This window comes from Molossus molossus, unplaced genomic scaffold (genome assembly GCF_014108415.1).
Source record: "Molossus molossus isolate mMolMol1 unplaced genomic scaffold, mMolMol1.p scaffold_m16_p_5, whole genome shotgun sequence".
In the NCBI taxonomy this organism is placed as follows: domain Eukaryota; kingdom Metazoa; phylum Chordata; class Mammalia; order Chiroptera; family Molossidae; genus Molossus; species Molossus molossus.
Genome location: NW_023425388.1, coordinates 91,751,836 through 91,758,313, shown reverse-complemented (window position 1 = coordinate 91,758,313; position 6,478 = coordinate 91,751,836). Strand labels below are relative to the sequence as shown.

At 37.7% G+C, this 6,478-nt stretch overlaps 1 pseudogene; it reads right to left on the bottom strand.

Moving 5' to 3' along the window:
* Window positions 1-5,346: 5,346 nt before the first annotated feature.
* Window positions 5,347-6,225, bottom strand: LOC118617842 (annotated as a pseudogene).
* Window positions 6,226-6,478: the final 253 nt, after the last annotated feature.

The following is a 6,478-nucleotide window of genomic DNA, read 5'->3' as shown; positions in this document are numbered from 1 at the left end:
GAATGGGGCCAATCAATCCTAGACTAAAAATTATTCTGATCCTGCCAAAAACAGTTTAAACAATCAGCCTCAGAAGAACCAAACTGTTCTCAAGTAACTCAGCAGTGTCTTAAAACAAAGATAAGACATATTTAAAAGGATTAAAAAACTAATGTACAAATAAAATGTCACAAATTATTTGAAAAAAATTGGCTGGAAAATTTCCAAATTTTTTATAAAACTTTAAACCTACAATTCCAAGTATTTCATGAAACTCAAGCATAAGATATATTTAAAAACCACACAAAAGCATAGATCATCACATTCACTAAACCAGATGAAAAGTTGACCTACAGTGTAATTTTTTGTAAAATGGGACAGTATAAGATGACCTCCTCACTCACATTTTCACAGGTGTGTAAAAAAAAAAAGTATGTAATTCTATTGTAATAGATTAATAATGAAGAAGCTTTTATTTTGATAAATAAATGTTTATGCTAGCCCACAGTCAGTATTGCGAAGGGCTTCACATAGCACCCAGTTCTACCGACAGACCACTGGATTGTGGTTTACTTTCCGGTTTATTGGCTTATCATATGGCTCTTTAAAAATAGAAGAAAGAAAACAAAAACAAATAGAAAATAAATTTCCCGGTGATATAGATGATAATAAAGAGAGTTTTTCCTTGGCAGGTGTGGCTCAGTTGATTGTGAGTCATCCCATGCACAGAGAGGTCTCCAGTGCGATGACCAGCCAGGGCACATGCCCAGGCTGCAGGCTCAGTCACATCGTAGGGGCCATGCAGGAAGCAGCTGGTTGATGTTTCTGTCTCTCCCTCTCCTTTTCTCTCTTTAATATCAATAAGAACATATTTTTTTAAAAGTTTTATTCTCATCTTTTCTGGAGTACACTCTATTATGAAATTTGACATCATTTAACATCAACTTTAATGTGGGAAAAGAGAAATAAGATTTCTGCCTTCCTTTTGAAATTTGCACATTGTCCTTCCTGTTGGATGTGCTTAAATTATTTATGTCCATTCTTTATAGTAGGCTTCATCTGGAGCAACAAATACTGAATTCTCAGACTACAAACTGTTAGAGGTTCTCAAAGAAACACTAATGAAACAAAAACATTTTTCCAAGCTGTATATTCTAGAACTTTACACACATTTTTCTTGAATATTTTTAATAAGCAGACCTAACATTAACTATTGTGATAATATATTTATAAGGAAAAACTACAGGAAGCTCATTTTTTTAAGAACTCATATTTTCTGCCTCATGTCTATTGAAGTATAATTTAAACAGGTAAAATTGTGACTCTCGCACTAATATGAAATGAACCTTGCCAAACATTTTACTTAACCCACTGTGATAAACTGTTAAAATCAATTCAAAGGAGAATTCCAGATTTATATTTTGTATGAAATGCATTTGCATTGCCACGAGCAAAAATCATTTACATTGCTATGTAATGTAATTCCAAGATGCAATTGCATTATTTCAGTTTCTCCAAGTTAACTCTATCTATCAGAGGTGGACAGTCCTATAGAATAAAATAATCCCAGCAGGTCAGTTATACAATGCCCAGTGTTCCATTTAAAATACACCCAGCAATCTCTTTGCACATTTCAAAGCCTTGCATAAATTCTAACTAAGCATATTTGCCATTATAATAGTGCTGTTAAGATACTTTAAAACTCATTAAAGTATCACACTTGATTAATTAGAAAAAGTTATATTTTATTATAATTATTCAAACTGTTTGTCATGAAATTGAATTTCAGCAAAAGGTAAAATAAGATAAATTCTAAAGAGAAAAGTTTCAACAATTACTTATTTTAAATTATAATTAACTTTAAAAATTATAGCATATGGGTTTTCAAACAATAATTGGACTGTGATCTCATCTGAAATAAATATTGATGTCTGGGAGGTAAAGATACTAACTGCTCCCCAAATTAGAATAATATTAGCTAATTTAAAAGAAGGCAAGGAGAAGATTTATTCACTAAATTTTAATCACTTCCTAAGTTTCAAAATAATATATTAAAAAGTAACTATAACCAGTTATCTCTTATTTTGCCTCAATAATTTTTTCATATTTTCTTTTATTTGTCAGTAGCTAGAGTATGAAAGTTGATTATTTAATATCCTGCGGTTTTTTTGGTGGGGAGAGGGAGGGGGAATGAAAACCAAGTGATTTAAATACTATAAAAATAGTGTATTTGAAATTATTTTTCCTGTTTTAAATTATAAATGTAAACACTTAACATTAAAAATAATAATTATTTTTAAAACTTCTTTTTGTTTTTCTTGGAGCTCTCGGATAAATTGCCAATCCTATGTCAGCATCTAAATGAAAGAAAACACTTTTACTTTTTATTACTCATTTTTTTAAACATATGGCAACCTATAGTTTTGCAAAAGTCATGACAATTTAGTTAATATTTTTTCTGTGCCATCCAATGGCTATGTCAGAGCGCAGGAATACACTTTCACCCCATAACGTGTTGTTTTAATACATACTCAGATAATCTATTAGTATCACTTCATGCGTATCGCCCCACAACAAGCACAGTGCAGACCCAGTAATTTCCTTTTCCCTACCATGAGATGGAGTTAATCCATCTTGTCCACTAACACTAAGTACAAGAAATCTTTCACAGGCAATTAAAGTGACAGAAAAATATATAACTCTAGCGTCAACCTCTTTGGGATGCACCCTGTGAATTACGTTCTCTGGCACCTTGATGCCAATTTGGTTTCTTTGCTCCGCGACCACAGAGTAGTTTCATTTCAAGTCACGGATTCTGGATGCCAACCAAGCTGGCAAATGAAAAATAACTCAGCTGGGGCCATTTCACCCACCAGTGCTCTCTGTCTGTGAGATAATTCCTCCCTGAGGTTTCTTTCTCTCCACTACTATGTTCTTAAAGGCCTAACACAGGGCAGCAGGCTGGTGCTACGGTCTAAGGTTTCAATTAAGACATGTGAAGATATAAAGAAGTCACAAGCAGGCCTCCACAACAATGCCTCGTGCTTCTCTTTCTGTTCTAGTTCAGAGATGGCAAGATGCTTGAAAAATGTAGTTCATTAATCCCTGCAACAGATCCCAGAGCTGGAGAGGACAGAGAGGAAGCCGGCAACAGGATCGGGTTTGAATAGTCTCTCTGTTGGTTGTATACATTTGGAACTGACTGTGAAATCTATGTGGACATACTGAACCCTCTGGTTAACCTCATGGTGCAAATACATTGATCAAAGGCACTCTGTCAGTATCTGATTAAGAGCCATGTAAGAGCACTGAAGACATTTCCTTCTGGTTAACAACTCTGATTACAGGGGGCTCCTGGAGTGAGTTTTCCTGTGAGCAGTCAAGCAGGTCCCTGGGCTCCAGCTGGAGCTCTAGGGTTTCCCAATGGCAGTGCTTCCTGCTGCTGAAGGCTTCAATTCATTCGCAGCTTGTAAATCAGTAGCCTGTAAATCAACAGATTGAGCTACTACTGTTTAAAACACAGTTTCCTCAACCACCTTCCTTCTGGTTTTGTTTTCATATATCAAGGGCATGAAAAAAAAGTGTCCAAGTTTTAACACCTGGACCGATGGGGACCCAGCAGGAGAGGTATGTTACACCAAGCTCTGCAGTTTTGTTTTCATTTCAGTGGAGCAAGAATTTAGTGGCTAAAGTCATGATAGCATTTACTTAGAGAAATGACAGAGTTCCCTTTTGTGGAAATTAAAAGTTATAAAGCCTGTATGCATTTCAGCACATTTTAATTTCTGATAAGAAATATAAAGCTAAAACTGGAGTGAGAATCAATACACATGCGTCGACTCTCCTGTACTAAACATGAGTCAATTATATTTTGAAATTGATATGAGTTGTTTAATTCAATTATTTTGAACATTTTCTATGACTTAATACTTATTGAAATAAGATCAACATCAAGAGGACTAGTTAACTACGGAAATCTCTGTTAATGACATAGGGTATCTGAAATGGTAAACTTCTAAATTCATGACTTTACCTATTATCAGAATGTTTTAGATGGCAAAAACAGGTATTGTATACTATCTGAAATATCACAATAAGCTCATTATAAGTTTACTCATCATTGCCATGCCTACTTTAGAGGACAATTGTATGAGAGAGCATTTGTACATTTTAATATTGTATTCAAAGTCAATATTAAGCAATATTGGATAATTAGTATCCAAGAAAATGAAAAATTTTACTTTATCCTGGTCCCTCTACTAAATGTAGCAAAATTCACATAGAAACTTAATCTATGCCCCTTGCCAGGATTCTATGTATATTGTTACCTCTAGGCTCTCTGATAAAGGGAATTAGAACTAGTCCTTTGAATAACATTGGTGGTAGTAGAGGTTGCAGTAATAGTAGTAGTAGTGGTATAGACTTTAAACAGATTTGGATTTAACTGACCCATGCTCTTGGAAAGAAGTCTTTCTAAGCTGGAAATCTCCCTCTGGGACAGAGTAGAGATTTGGTAAGGAAGGCAAAGACCGCTGTTTATATGGTCACACACTACTTAGTAGCACATGGTTTTGTCCTTGGGGAATTTGATCCAACTACCTAGATAAAGAAGTGTCATTCCTGGGGAGAAGACTATATCGAGAAGATCAAAAGAAGTACATTTACTTAAGGGCCATATCTTACTTGAAGCTAAACATTTTTTCTTTTCTCATGAAGGAGCTGAGATTCTCCAAAGATTCGAATGAGCTCAATGTCAATGGTGTAAGAGAGGGGCAAATAAATGACCCAGAATTTAGGAGAAAAGAAAGTACAGATTATGGAAAATGTCCCCCCATCATAACAAAAGAGTGAAAGTTCCAATTAGTACTAAAAGATTGCCACCTAGACAAGGGAAAGGAGAACCCAAATTCTAGGAGTAATTTAGTCTAGAAATCACTGGGACTTTGTTCAGCACATCTGTAATGGAAGTTAAACCCTGGCTATATCCTATGGTAAACAGCTGTACAAACACATACAATTAAGTTTGTAAACACCAACAGTTACACATTTTTCATCCATTGGTCCTTCCCTGATAATCTTTGTTTAATTGTTACTTCTCTTCAAACCCTTTCTATAGTTACTGTCACTTCATCTACATAACAATACTTTTCAGAACTGCCACACTTTATTTTTGCTTGTTTTGTTCCTTGGTGTAAGGAAACAGGGCAGGGGAAGGAGGGAGGGAGGGGGGAGTCATTAAGGCAGCCAGCAAGATGTTCTCTGTAAAGTTGGAGGACGCTTCTCCACAGTTTCAGAGATAAAAAGGCACAGAGCACTTTAAGGTAAATGACATCTCATCTCTTGGTTCTGTTGCAGCCACTCCACTGCTCACTCTGGGTTACCTTCTGCTTTTTGTAGATTAAGTGCTTCAGGGCTCAGAAGGCAGAGATTCACTTGTGTGAGTGAAAAGTCAGCATCTGCAGCAGCAGCTGTGCTCCAGGAGGCTCCATCTCAGATATCTCCAACTGCTCTGGGCGGGCCCTCTGGGGAAAGGCTCCTCTGGGTGGAGACGCATCTTGAGGCCAGTCATCCTCTGCAGCCCAATCAGGTCAAAGATTTCGCCTAATTGGTCATCTTCAGAGTTTCCACAGAAGAGGGGCCTTCAAAACATCTCTGCAAAGATACAGCCAACAGTCCACAAGTCCACAGGTGTTGCAGAAGAACTTCCAGGACACAATACCATAGTGTAACAACCACAAGTGTAAGGTGTAGATTCTGGTAGCTGCGGATTCTGTCCAGGCCAAAGTCAGCCAGTTGACTGTCCCACCACTTGTCACCAGAAAGTTCTCTGGCTTCAGGCCTCCGTGAGCAATGCAGTTGGCATGAAGGAAATCCAGGCATCTTAGACGCATCGGGTCCTTGATGGTCTTCACTGGCAAACCTGGTGGGGGTGCCTTTTCCAGATATGTCCTTAAGTCTTGGTCCACATGCTCAAACACCAGGGTCACTTTGATCTCTGGGTCAGTTTGGCCATGGCACAGATATTCATCAGCTGGACTACACTGGGATTCTCAAGGCCCCCAGCCTTCTCGGTTATATCACCTCATGAACTGTGCTGATGGTAAGGCCCCCTCAGCGCCCCCTGCACTGGGGACTCAGGCTCTTGAGCACCACAAAGTGGCCACTGTGAAGATCACAGCCCTTGTACACTGTTCCATGTGCACCAACACAGACCTCACCCACTGGCTCATACTGAGGGGTAGCCATTCTCAGATCAATAACAATTTGTCTGCAAGACTCAAGATTTTATTCATTATTCAGCCTATATGCAAACCTTAAAAGAAAACTAAATTTCTTCTTTTTTTTAGTTTAATTTTTAATCCTCACCCGAGGATATTTTCTATTTCTCTTCAGATAGAGTGGGAGGGAGGGTGAGAGGGGGTAGAGAAAGAGAGCAAGAGATGTGAGAGAGCCACATTGACTGGTTGCCTCCCGCATGACCCGACCAGGGCTGGAGACA